Here is a 15051-nt window from a genome sequence, read left to right as displayed (position 1 = left end):
ATATTTTTTCTCCAGTTTCACAACAGGTACGTAGTGGCAATGACCAACGGGTCAGAGTCCATTCTACCCAAGAATACCATCTGAGTATATAGAAGAATGATGTAAATCTAGACTAAAGCTTGCTTTCATACAATGATGACAATCCAGTCTCTCATTCCATATATATGAAGATACTTCATTACATATTCTCCATATTAATTGAATTGAACTGATGTATATAGTTAAATGTCCCTCTTAGTTGCTCGGAAATGCCATTAAAGGTTGTTTGTGTCCCATAAAAACCTTTTGCTAAAATTCTTTCCCGGGGGAAGATGTAAGTAATGTTCACCCCTCATCCTAGGGATTGAATGACAAACCCAGGTAAACACTGTGTCTTAGAAGTCATGTTTCCTATTCGGCTGTGTTTGACTGGGACAAACCTAGATTCAGCTTTCATAACGATTCAAACCCCACTGTGTGGGTATATATTATGACCTTTTATTTCTTCAAGAACTAAGACACTTTAAGCTTATCATTTTTATTTCAAAAATTGGCTTAAAGAGCACCAATAATACAATCAACATTTCACTACTGAACCTTACCTGTTAGTTTATTTGTGGTACAGGCTAGAAAGCTAGCTAGCTAATCTTAGTTAACAGTGTTATAGATGTTGGTACGTTTGACAGTAGAACAGGACCCATGCTACCTTGTAATCTTTTGGTATTTGTTTTCTTACAGCTTGCAAGCTTACTCTTAAGTTCATCAACATTAATTACACTTTTAGCTACGGCACTAAATAACTTCCTGTGCTCACTGCTGTGAGAAATGGATTTATATTTCTCAATGACAAAAGGCAATGCAAATTTATTTCCCATCTACATCATGGCAGTCGGCAAATTAACAATAGCCTCAGTCATTTAGAGATTCTTACCCCTTGTGCATTATTTCATTTTCCATGTTCTGAAGTCATTTATATATGTGAATATTGGAAGGAATCTTAGACAGGGAGAGAATTTGAGAAATATATATATATATATATATATATATATATATATATATATATATTTCTTTAGCACAAATTAAGTCATCTGGCCATATACTCCTTCATTGATTTTGAAATACAGACCAGTTTTGTGCTTCATAAGAAGAAATGTGAATATAGGTTATGACAGGCAGTCCCTCCATAGAACCCTTGGGCCATCTAGAAATATAGTGTTGTTCAGGATGTGTTTCTTTTATTTAAGGTAATATAGTACATGTACAAATCTGAGAATCTATAATGACAAAAAGTCTTTTATTTCTAAAAACAATGGCGTGATCTGCTATTTTGCTCAGAATGCCAGGCACAGACAAAACAGTTACCATGGATAGAAGAGGGAAGTCTGAGTAGCATTGCTATAATTTAAGGAGCTGGGGAGTTTTTGTTTTGTTTCTATTTCAGGCACCTATGGAAGCGCAGCTCTAAATGATCCCTAAGATTCTCACCTGTGGTATGGCTTGTGTAGCCTCCTCCACAGAAAAGGTACACAAAACTGAGTAGTTACTTTCAGTAGTCCCAGTGGGCAGGCAACAAAAGTATAGAGCCTGACTCCACGGCCTAGGGGAATGAAATTATGCTCCTACTTATAAGATTGTTCACATTTGGGACACCAAGTCACACAAGAAATGGAAGCCAGACACTGATGTCTATCCTAGAGAAAGAAGGGAGAACTGCCATGGTGCGTAAGTTGCTAAAATCTGTATTTACCATTGATTTTATGTGTAGCATGTGTGCGTGCGTGCGTGCGTGCGTGCGTGCGTGTGTGTGTGTGTGTGTGTGTGATAGAGAGAGAGAGACAAACAGACAGACAGACAGACATGGGTATTCTATATGAGAAGATTAGAAGAAACCTTCTGAAGTTGGTATTTCTTTCTTGTTTAACTAATTAATTAGTTAAATAATTAATGTTAAATCCTGAGCATAGTTTCCCCTTAGTTCTCTCCATCCAGTCCTTCTCCCTCACCTGCCACCTTTACTTCTCCCTTTCTCTTTAGAAAAGGGGAGGTCACCAATGAATATCAACCTGCCTTGGCATATCAAATTGCTGTAATACTCGGTGCATCTTCTCCTATTTAGACGAGAATACACACCCCAGTATGTTGTGGTTTGCCCTGAAGTTATCTGTATTTTGATGCTAATTCCACTGCCCCAAGGACAGCTGCCTACTCTTGTACTCAGAGCTCAGGTGACTTCACCAGAACCACCTCCCCATTGAATTGTAAAGTAAAGGTGAGGGGCAGGTACAGGATAGAAGGAGGCCTGTCATTGGAGGAGAAGGAAGGATGGGCGGGAGAGAAGTTTGAAGGAAGAGGAGGAGACTAGGACAGAGAGGGAGAGAAAGAAAGACGGAGGGGAGAAGCCATGGCAGGTGATGTTAAGATTCTGCTCTGTGTATTTACAGGTTGTTATCAATGTTCCTTTTTTTTTTTTTTTTTTTTTTTCTTTTTTCTTTTTTTCGGAGCTGGGGACCGAACCCAGGGCCTTGCGCTTGCTAGGCAAGCGCTCTACCACTGAGCTAAATCCCCAACCCCATCAATGTTCCTAAGGGAGATGGTATCGGGCTTTGTATGTTTAACTGGGCAATTATATCTTATCAATTGGGTCAAGGATTATTGTGTTGTGTGTTCTTTTATGTGAGGGTTTGAGTGAAGGAAAGTGTGCAGCTGGGATGTGCTTCCACCAAGATATCTAGCAGATATCCTGGGGCACCACGGTACAGGACCCAGCGAGGTAAAAGACATCAATACTTTTTTATTTTTATATTTTTACAACAACACCAGTAGATGGAAAAAATCCCAAAGGCAGACAACAGAGTCAGAGACAGCCTTTTATCCAGCTATTAGGAGTCCTACATGAAGATCAAGTTGAACAACTGTTATATGTGTGTAAAATGACTAGAGATTCCTATGTATGGACTCTGGTTATCAGTTTACTTTCTGTGAGCCCCTATGGGGCCAAGTTAGCTGATTCTGTAGGTTTTCTTGTCTTGTGGTGTCTTTAACCCCTCTGTCTCTTACAGTCCTCTCTACCCGCTTCCACAGCATCCCCCAAGCTGTTTTTCACGTTTGGCTATAGGTCTATGCATGTGTTTCCATCAGTTTCTGATGAAGTCTCTCTGATGAGGGTTACTCTAGTCTGTAAGAATAGCAGAATATCATTAACAGTGTCAGGGATGGGTTCCCTCCCATGGCATGATTCTCAAACTGTGTCAGTCATTACTTGGCCACTCCCTCAATTTCTTTTTCACCTTTACCCTGTGTATCTTGGAGGCAGAAAAAATGGTAGGTCAAAGGTTTCGTAGGTGGGTTGGTGTCCCAGTCGCTCCGTTTGAAGTGTTGCCTGGTTAAAGGAGATGGCTGGTTCAAGTTCCATATTTCACATTGTTTTGGGACTTGATCACCTCATAGATTCCTGGGATTTCCCATTGCCCTAGGTTTCTACCTAATACCAGAGATATGAATCCCCTGTTCCAGTTGGCTCTGCCAGCACTCTTTTCCTCTGTTCTCTCTCCACCTGCTATCTCATGTTCCATCCCCATCCCTACCTCTGACCAGTCCCACCGACCCTTATCTATTCATAATATCTATCCTATTTCCCCTTCTCCCTGAGATCTGTGCATCCCATCTGGAGCACTTCTTGCAATCTAGCACCTTTGGGTCTGCGGATTATTGCATTGTCCTTTATATCTAATACCTACTGTAAGTGAGTACATACTGTGTCCTTTTTGGTCTGGATTACCTGACTCTGAATGATCTCTTCTAGTTCCACTTATTTGCTTGCACATTTCATGATGTCACTGCTTTTAATTAATTGCTGGTTAATATGACATTGTGTAAATGTAGCCCATTTTCTTCATCCATTCTTTTTGTTGAAAGACATCTATGTTCTTTCCTGTCTCTGCCAATGACCAAACATTCTATTGTGAACACATTTGAGCAAGTGTTCTTCTGGTGGTGGAGCATCATTTGTGTGTGTGCCCTGGAGTGGTATAGTTGTGTCTTGAGGTAGTTCTATTCCCAATTTTGTGAGAAATCACCAAATTGATTTCCAAATACTTGTACAAATTTGCACTGACACCTTAATGATGAAACGTGTTCCTCTCGTTCCACATATCTACCACCTGAGCTATTGGTTGAGTTTTGGTCTTACCCATTATGACTGGTGTAAGAAGGATTCTCAGAGTCATTTTAATTTGAATTTTTCTAATGACCTAAAATGGCGAACATTATGTTAAGTGCTTCTTGACTATTAGATACTGCTGTGTTTAGAATTCTGTTTAGCTTTGTACCCCATTTTTAATTGAGTTATGTGATTTGCTGGTGTCTAGTTTCTTTATATGTTTTGGAAGTCAGCCCTCTCTGATCGGCTTCTTGAAATGCAGCTCTGTTTATGGTAAAGCTTTTGCTACAAGTGTTTGCCTGGTGAACTATCTTAGTGCTTTAAAAACTGTTTTGCAAGGATCTACAACAAGTACTATACACCATCAAATAAAATACCTCATTGTGAGCTTTGGGGACTCCTAGTGATAGAGTATTAGAGTGGTTATAATGAGTTTAACGGTCTTGTAGGTGACAGAACTGAGGATTACAGAACACCTAAATTTCTGCCCACTGTGATATTGAGCAACAGGGCACAGAGCTTGTTAGCAGGCAGTAGAAAGGGTTAAAACTGTGACGAAATCTAACTAATCAAACTACCCTTTCATTTTTTTAAAGGATTAGCTCAAGTGTTGACTAGCTCACCAAGTAGACTTAAATATTAGAAAACCACAACTTGAAGAAGTGTTTTAGGATCTATCATATCTGCTCATAAATGAAAGCATACTAGGCCACTTTTATTCATTATGAGTACTTTACTTTCATTTGTTAAGGATTGTCTTGAAAAAACATCCCCAGAGCTATTCTTGGATTTAACCATTAAATTTCTTTTTTTAAATGAGAGTTCCATTTCCATATTTGTTCATCTAACATCGTTTATGCAAACATAGAGAGAATAATCATAACATGGAACAATACAAGCCTCTCCATTGCACTGATTAACACTCTCTAATGATGTGGAGATGAATCATGTGTTCAATCATGTGTTGAATTCTGCTAGTGAGTTACGGTTAATAATATTACAAGGCCTGAGATAATATGGATTTAAATCCCATTCCTAGTAAGTGCTGCAGCCTAGCCAAATGCACTGTCAACCATGCTGTCAATTAATTGTCAATTACCAGAGCCAAGGTAAAGGCAGACTCTTTGTTTTCTGAGCAAACAATTCATTCAGAAGATTGTTTTAATTATAAATCTCTCACGTTCTTCCACACTAAGTGTCTCACAAAAGGTTGAATAGTCATTAATATCGTACAAAGCTGAGCTTTTGGAACAATTGTTTAACAGCTATTTTACAATTATAAGCAGTACACTAGCTGAACAAAAGTGGAGTCCACAATTATTCCTATAATGAATTAGAAATATAACAATACATGCAACTCTGTCCAAGTCAAACCATACTCCATTCTCTACCACTTCCCATGGGGTGAAGGGTTAATTTAAGGTATATGTCATGATTGTTGTATTTGTGTGCATTGGTTCACGATAAGGGAGACACAGGAAGTGTCCCTCTGTACTTTTCTCAAGCCTCAAAAATGTGGTCTCTTAGTTACTTAGCTATTACAATACATATACCTGATAAGGTTTTTTTTTAATTAAATGCTCTTAATTTTATAACTAATGAATAATAGGTAAATGTTGCACTCAAAATATTATCTCTAAATAAATGTTTAAAGTATTTTTCCTTCTTTTTTAGTTAGTTATTTCATGGTAGCTACAGCTGTCTAAGTATAAAATCAAATAATAAATTTGAAATACGTTATGATTGTGGCATGTGTTTAAATTCATGAAGCTGTTAATCAGTTCCAAACTGATGATGCAATTGTTCCTATCTTGGTAACACAACAATAGCAAGTTTTCACGAATTTTGGATTTTTGCATAGTAACTAATTAGGAAATATTGCCGAATACAGAAATATAAAGAATCAAGACCCAAAATAGAAAAGGACGCCATTTTAATTTTAGGTTAAATTTAATAACCTATATCCTTTCTCTTAGTGATCTTTTCCAGACTAATTTTGACTACTCTGCAAATTATTGTGGCAAGTCTCATTCTGTCACATCAACCCATTTTCTACTTTTATATAGCATATAATATAATGTAGTAAATAGATAAAAACATTTATTATATGAACATAATATGACATGAAATATATATATATATATAATCATTGAAAATAAAATTATATCCATGTTTATTTTCTGACTGTCCCTGGAAAAGAAAAGCAGCCAAGGCTGACCATGTCATCCTTCCCACATTCAGACTGACACATGCCGTAATACATTAATGTTGAAAGGATAAGCTGAATGCATGAATACAGACGCTTGTGAACCCAGTTCCTGTAGTGCACCATCTGTCTGCAGAAAGAGCAAAGATGCTATCATGAATCTTCTGAATTCCAGGCCTCCTGGAGTTCTACACATCAGCATTCACCATGAGACATGCCCAAGAGCACATAGGTCAAAGGAGAGGTGGACATCACTCATGAAGCACACATCAAAGGCTGGATGGCTGGAATAGTTTTCAATAACACATTGTGACACTTATTACTGGTTGAAGTAGAGGCACAGGGCATCACAAGACTAAACTTGGTCACCAAGGGTGCAATGTTCTCACACACAGAGACTATCAGAGAACTGCAAACCATGACCCTTTTTCTTTACGTTTTTCCTTGCACAAATGAAAAATACAAAGACAAGCTGTAAGCCTGACTCAATTTATGGGTACATTTTCAAGAGTAAGCCCATGATATAAATAAAAATTGGTTTAATTTAGTTATTATTTTCTATCCATGCGAATCAATTTTCACAGACCCTTTCTAATCTGTGAGAGAGAATTTGCAGGGGAAGATTAAGAGACAAGGAAAGAGCAGGACCTCAGATGCAGAGAGGGGAACTCTAAGATTTGCGTTGAACAATACTATCAAATGATAAAGAGACATCAATGTGATTCACTGCCAGTGTCATACTTCCTGCCTGGATCCTGAACAGCTTGCTCCATTCTGATGACCCTGACGCACTATTGTCCATTGAGAAATCTTTAAATTTACTTATTCATGATTCTCTTGTCCCAAAATGCAGTCCTTTGCCTGGTACACAAAGGTGCCGTTGTGCAAAGCCTTATGCTAAGGACACAAAGTAGCTGATGCATTTTTTGTTGTTATTGTTGTTTAAAACACCTTTGTAATTTGATCTTCACACACAGATACAGAAAATTAACTTTGATATGGAAATGATTGCCTGGTAAATTATATCACAAATGAGTCCTCGAGTTTCAGTGAAGTTTTCCCTGTCTTTCACAATAGCCATAGAAAAATTACAACGTAAAGATGGCTTTGATACAAAACAAAGCCAGTCTAGATAGGATAATTAGACGGCTAACACCAAAGCTAACCCGACATACTCATCCTGTATCCTGTGCAGCTGAACAGTATGTAGAATTTTATAGTTTTATCAGGATTATTATGTATACTGTGTGAATAAGAAATATATTTCATATGATCTTATACTATATAATGTATAAGGTGAATTTTAACCAAAATAAATGTAACATATGTCTATTGAAAGTACATATTTATTTAGTGAAAGACAGATTTTAAAAGCTCAAAAATAGAAATGTATTTGAGAAAGCAAAGACTGGTATATACAATTATACAATTTACAATTATACATAAGTTCTTTGGTCCAGGAGATATAATTAACAAGTCCCCACTGCCATTTGAATACCAAGATGAACTGAACTAGGGAAATAGAAAAGAAAGAGTTGAACTCATTATAGGAAGAATTAGAAAAGCTAGAATTTTAAAGTTTTCTTCAGCAACTAGTCTGCAGTAACTCACAGATTACTAACAACTTATGCAAGTTTTATATGCCGATTCCATCTGCTCTTCATTAAAAAAAAAGCTCATTGCCATAGCAACTGCCACATGCCATGGTATTTATGCTGCATCTGATGTACAAAGCATAGTTTGTGTAGGAAGGAGTGTGTGTGTATATGATGTGGCAGCTGTCGTCTCTGCCATTTTGTTGCTGCTCTAGAATAAAACAAGTAGTGGTTATGAATACTCATTTGAGTAGTTATACTAGTGCTCATTTAACTAAATCTTCACCCGAAAAATCCATGTCTAATCAGCACATTGGTCTGACACAAGGTTCATAAAGGGATTCTGTTAAAAGGCTGTTTAAAGAGAAAACCCTACTTTTCACCTTATCTGGGGTTTTTTATTTGTTTTAGTAGACTCAAGGAATGGCTTTTTATTTCTGAAAGAGGTTGTGGCATGTTCAAACTGACATTTTAATGTCTTCCTAGATAATGCCATTTATCCTTCAAGAAAACCCTGTGAAATAAACGGAAAGTATCTCTGGGTCCCTTTGTTGTCCTGCAGTTTTCTTTTCAATTGTTAGACTCCGACTGAGCATCAAGTGGAATTTGGAACCATTTCCTTGTAGATCCTGCTCGTTCATTCTTCACTGTATAACCTCTGTCTGCCTTCTGCTGTAAAGATTGGAAATATTCTAGACTTTCTTCCTACCGCCTTGCAAAAGCTAATAGCTTAGGATTCTAAGTTCCCTTGCAGCTGAGTTCTGCAACAATAAGATGTAATTAGAAGTTGCTTGGGGTATATTAGTGGCTTGAATGAGAAATATCCTCTTGGATGGCTTCTGGTATCTGAAGACTTCGCTCTCATTGCCAGTAGTGTTTGGGAAGGTTTCAGGGGTACAGCCTTACTGAAGGAGCCATGGAACATAACTGGAGGAGGGCTTTGAGAATTCACCGCCTCACCACACTTCTAGTTCATTCTATCTGCTCTGTGACTAAGATCAAAGATGTCCCTCAGCTTCCTGCTTACGGAGCCATGCCTGGCATTCAATACTATTTTCCCTTCAAGTTGGTACTCTATCCATTGGGAACCATAAGCCAAAATAAACTTTCTCTAATAGGAATCAGTGAGGTCATAGTATTTTGTTGCAGCAACAGAATAGTATCTAATTCAGGATATATCTAAGAAAGGCTTCCATATTGGGGAAAACAAAAAAGGGTAAAACAAAAAGAAAAGACATCAAAGTGGCTACCAGCACTTCTTGCTGCTCTTCAAGTTCAAAGGTCACTCAGCAATGGAGTAGCAAGCATGGCAGTAAAAGATTGAAGAAGCAGATGCTGTGAAGGAATAGGGATACAACTTTAATTCCAGTACTTGGGAGGCAAAGGCAGGAGGATCTCTATGAGTTTGAGGCCAGTAAGGTTACATATAAAGACCCTTTCTTGAAAAGTAAAGTAGTAAGTGTAAAAACACAGAAGTTCATTCACTAATGGAGATAGCACATAAACCTCATCTCACTACCTCTCTCTCTCTCTCTCTCTCTCTCTCTCTCTCTCTCTCTCTCTCTCTCTCTGGTCAGTCTTACTTTCTGTTAGTTGCTGGTGACACATTGGGGTTCTTAATCTCCAAATTGTGTATGATTTTTCTTTTCACCTTAGCCATACAGAAACTGTTCCATAATAAAGGTGAACTCATTATTAAAATAAGAGATGTATGAGAAAGACACGGTGTATTTTGTTCTACTTTTGTAACTTTGGTCTTTAAATCCTAGTTTCAGTAGAAAGCAATCTCGGATTAGAAACAAAAAGAAGTGAATTTGTCTGTTCTTACAAATGATAAAAAAATATTAACTCCCAAAATACCTAAACTCCTGGACTCCTTGTCTTGAGGTATTTTGATATTTTAAGAATTTCTGGAGAGCTTTCAATATTTTCCGACTCATTATGACAATTTATTGTAAAACTTTGCTTTGATAATGTGAGGTTTATTATGCCTCACTTAACTGGATCAAATATTAAGGTGCAATTTCATAGTCGTGTAGATTCATAACAGAAAAGCAGCACACGCCAGCAACCAGACAGAAATTTCATGGCATCAAAATCACCCAAGCTAAAATTTTCTAAAAATTAATGTAACACATTGCTTAACCACATTATATTATATGAGAGGGGGTTCAAATTGTTTGATATGCACTTAATTCACAAGAAGCTAATCAGCAGAGCCTCACAGCATTTGGCACATAAGCTAAGCAATGGCTCGACCACATTTGGCTCCCCCATCTATGCTCTTGCTTGGAACGACTACACTAGGTTTTCTCCCCAAGGTCTTTGCACATCCATCCTGCAAGCCTGAAATGCTTGCTGCCTGTTACCACTGAGGGAAACAATGAGGAAGAACCCTAGAACAGGGAGAAAACTGGGAGCTCACAGGTGTAGCCTGAACCACTCCCCTTCACTTTTTCACATTTAAGTTTCAAAAAGAGGTGAATGAGGACTAAGAAATAGATCAATATCATGAGAACCAAACCCAAAAGCATGGATTTTAGGGGATGCTTATTTTCTCAAGTGTCTACTTAAAATGTATTTATAGCCCAGATTAAATAAAACCATATACATGAATATACATACATAGATATGTATGTATAATAAAACATTATGAATGACAGTTCATAAATGGCTATGTATATTAGTTTAGTCCATTTGTTATCCCCATGGAATTATTCATTTATTCATTCAATAAAGTTACTGATAATTTTACAAAAGAATTTATCCTTCTTTCAAAGTACTAATCCCTCTGAAAACTGTCATCTACTTTACAATAAATACTTTGAAATCTTTAAATTCTGGTGTACATTTTTATAAAAGTAGCATTTAGTTTTGCTTTATTTCAGAGCCATAGCTCCAGCTAGACTAAGCTACTGATGCAAATTATTTTTCCTTTCTATATTTGTATAATTTTATTCTAACCTAAATTTGAATGTTAAAACAAAAATTCAGGAGTTAGTATGAAACAGGTTATAATTTGTCAAAGCATTTATCAACTTATAATTCAGTATGAATTCAATGTTAAAACTATTGCCAAATTTTTCAAATGTCCAAGCCACAGCATGCAGTATCCATATGCCAGTAGAAAAACACTAGTTGTGTCTATAAAAGAGGAGAGAGAGAGAGAGAGAGAGAGAGAGAGAGAGAGAGAGAGAGAGAGAGAGAGGAGTGAAATGTATTTTTGCACTATATACTAGCAGATGGGATTTCAGGTGCCTACATCATCACAGCTATTATTAAATTATCTTTTGTGATGATACCTCAGGTAGTCATGACTTATGCAATAGGGAGTTAGGGAGACATCTTCAGTTTCAAAAGCTATTAAAATTTCTTGCAGGTGTGTTTGAGAGAAGCACAGCACAAATTCACTTGCACACTATGAGGATAAGAGACATGCAGCCCAGTCACAGAGGGCAATTAACACAAACAGTGTGAGGGAAGAAACAAGCGGAGTTGCAAACTAAACAGAACTCACATTGCACTTGCATTTCCCAATTAGATTACAAAGCACAGATGTTTATTCCACAAAATAAATGATTTTGGCAGTTTTGGGCTATGATAAAATCCTATAGGATCTGCTTTCCAAAATATCCACTTTTGACTTATTTTGTCTTTCTCCTAACTATCAGGCCTCTGGTTGGTTGGTTTGTATGTTTCCACTGTGATGGAAGCCTATTAAAACAATGAGGAGTTTCACTCACTTCCTGCTGCAGCTAGCCTAAGCTTCAATATGGCACAGCTGGAGGTCTTCTTCCTTCAGTCACCCTGGTTAGAAGCTTATCAGATTGTATTATTAAAACTTGTAAGGCTCATTCCAACCCAGGTGTGACATAAGTATAATATGCTAGTTTGCATGATCAATACAATTTCAAGTTTATTCCAATGATCTTCAATATCAGCAACCCAAAGAAGATAAAGTTGGCTGTCCCTTAATGCCCCTGGTCTCTCCGTTTTGACAGGAAATCTTGACATCTTTATCTAATATTTCCATTTCAGAATATCCATAAGGACTTCAGAAGAAAAAACAGCATAGAGAATATATATTTGGCTGCTACATCAACTTGTCGTTTAAGAAAACGACATTAATCAATAACATCTGAACAGTTCAATTACTGAATAAGAAAGGCAAAGAAATGGAAAAAAGATTAATAGGTCTACCCCCAAATTAGAGCCCTAAAATCAAAGAGGACCTATAACCTGGATGCTTGGAAAAGAATGTTACTGTTGAGTTAATATATAATTATCAAAACCCTTTATTTATTTTTCCACACACAGCAGCCGTTTTCCGTGACAACTTTCCTGCTCTAAGAATTTTTCACCTTTGATTAATGACACTTAGTAAAAGTTCTAGTGAGTTGCAAGGAGAGAGAAAGGAGTCACTTGAACCAACAGTGAAGTACTTTGCACAGTTAGGGTACGAAAGGTTAATGGCATCATTACCAGGTTCTTTTGAGTACATCTCTCTCTAGGAGTATGTTAGACACCTCTACAGTATATTAACTCCTTCCGAACTGTAGGTTCATTGAAAAATGCTCATTTAATAAAACAATTAGTCAATGTTTCAAGTCCATTTCATCTTTGTTTTTAATTTCTACATAGTGTAATGACATAATGTAGCTCAATCAATGATATTCAAGAGAATAACTTTTTAAATGCTTTTAGATACTCTGAGGAACAAGTTTTAGACCTGCAAGACAACGCTAAGCAAATTCATAGAAAGTTTTGACTATTTATTTACTGTCTCTTGATCCTGAGAGTCTTTGTTGAAGATTCCCATGAATAAATGGAGACATGCTGCTGGGGCTTTGAAGTTTCCAGAGCTTTCCTTGTGCCATTTTTATGGGACCATGCCACTACTCAGAAGAGTGGGTCTCTAGCACTGGTAGCTAGCCGCTTCATTCAACACCAACAATTGTGTGCCTTCTTCATTAATTTGGATTAGAGTTGGAGAGACAAAACTTATTCTTAGGAATATCTAAGATGCTCTTTCTACCAGCTGATCAAGAAGGCTCCCTCTGTGGAGGCTACCATAAGCCTTTATCTCCCCTAATTATGATTCTTTGGAGTAGTCAGGAAGGACGTTTGTTAATCATTAATCTCAGTGCATCCAAGTCTTCCTAAACTAACCAATCACTGAAGCAATTCTAGCCTTCTTACCTTCACAGATAAGAGCTTCTTTTTTTTTTCCGGAGCTGAGGACCAAACCCAGGGCCTTGCGCTTGCTAGGCAAGTGCTCTACCACTGAGCTAAATCCCCAACCTGATAAGAGCTTTTTTTTAAAAAAAAATTTTATTATGTATTTCTTTATTTACATTTCAAAGGTTATTCCCCTTCCCGGCTTCCTGTCCATAAGCACCCATTCCCTCCCCTCCCCCTCCCCCTACAGGTATTTCTCCTATACATCCTCCTTATTGAGCCCCCTCCCCCATATTCCTCTGCACTGGAGGGTCCAACTATGGCAAAACCAAGGGCTTTCCCTTCCGCGATAAGAGCTTTTTAAGCACTTCTCCTCTACTTGAGGAGACACTTTTTGCCAGCCTGTATGGTTTAGGCACATACAGAATTTGAAGGATTTAAATTTATCCCTATCATTCTAAAAGCAATGTATTCAGCTTCATTTTAGGTCTTCAAATCCTTAGGACAATTTAGGGGCTTAGGTTTTCATAGTATTCAGTGTTGATTAGACTTATTCTATTGTTAGTGCTTGAGAATCAGTGCAAAACTATTCTCTTGTAATGAAAATTTTTCTAAGAACTTCCATAAATGCCTTCTAAATTTCTTAGCTCGCATGAGCCTAACAGCCTACTTGAAGGCTTTTAATTGCTTCTAGATTACTTTTAATTGCCCAGACTCTTATTGCCCAGGTGCTAGAACTGATGCAAAGGCCATCATGTTCTTCCTTCTATTTATACCTTATGCTAATTCATCCTGTGACAATCTAAAAACTGTATGATGCTATCCACGTTAAGTTCATAAATCTACTTAATATCTTGTTTAGTTTGGTTGTGGAAATAAATATCCTGACCAAAATCAAAGTATGGGAGGATGAGTTTAGTTTGGCTTATTTGGGTTTATAGTCCCGGGAGTGGGGGATGTGCATAATGTAGGAGAGTCATGACAGCAGACAACTGGAGCAAAAGCTGAGAAATCACATCTTCAATCACAAACACAAAACAGAGTAAACTGGAAATGGGCCATGGCTACAAACTCCAAAAGCTCATCTCTAGTGATGTGTTTCCTCCAGTAAGTCTGCATATATCCATAATTTCTCTAAACAATGGCCCCAAGGGAGCAAGTGTTTGAGTATCTAAGCCCATACAGGTCCTTTCTTATGCAAAACATGATGATACACTCTATGGAGCCAATAGATAACCATATCATCAAGCAAAACAATTTACTCAAAATTTATAACTCCCCCATAGTCTGTAAAAGTCTGAAACTCAAGATAATCTCTTAACTTTAGACTGTGTAAAAATCAAAAGACAAAGTACACACTTCCAACATACAGTGGCACAGAATGTACATTTCTATTCCAAAAGGGAACAGTGAAAGCATAGTGAGGAAATATTGGACCAGAGCTAGACCAAAGTCCATCAGGACAAATGCCAAATCCTGCTCTCTGTGTCTGGCCCTGTAATCTCAAAGAGCTTAGATGACTCTATCCTTCCAGCTTTCATGCCTGCAACACACATTTCTCTTAGGCTGGTCCCTTTCTAGGTGAGGAGACTTATCACAGTCTGTAGGGTTTGGCAGGCATCACTGAAAGCCGGGGTGCACTTTATGCAAAAGCTTCTCACAACTTCTTTTCAGGTCCTCTCCTGACACTTGTTTCTTGACTTCAGCAGCTTTCTAGAACCAGAGAGAAAGAAAATATGACATCCTGATACTTCAGTATTCATGCCTCCAAACCCAATCTACAAACTATGGATTTCTATATACATGTTATTGTGTCCCATTCATCCTTTTTCACTCTAAGGCTGTGCAAGAGTCATTAGTAATGACCATTCCACATACACAATATTATTTTAAATATATTTTAGGTAAGTCTTAAAACATAGAACACAGCCATA

The sequence above is a fragment of the Rattus rattus genome, chromosome 3, assembly GCF_011064425.1.
Source record: "Rattus rattus isolate New Zealand chromosome 3, Rrattus_CSIRO_v1, whole genome shotgun sequence".
Classification (NCBI taxonomy): Eukaryota; Metazoa; Chordata; class Mammalia; order Rodentia; family Muridae; genus Rattus; species Rattus rattus.
The sequence above is the reverse complement of the archived record's forward strand: the minus strand, read 5'-3'. Positions refer to the sequence as shown.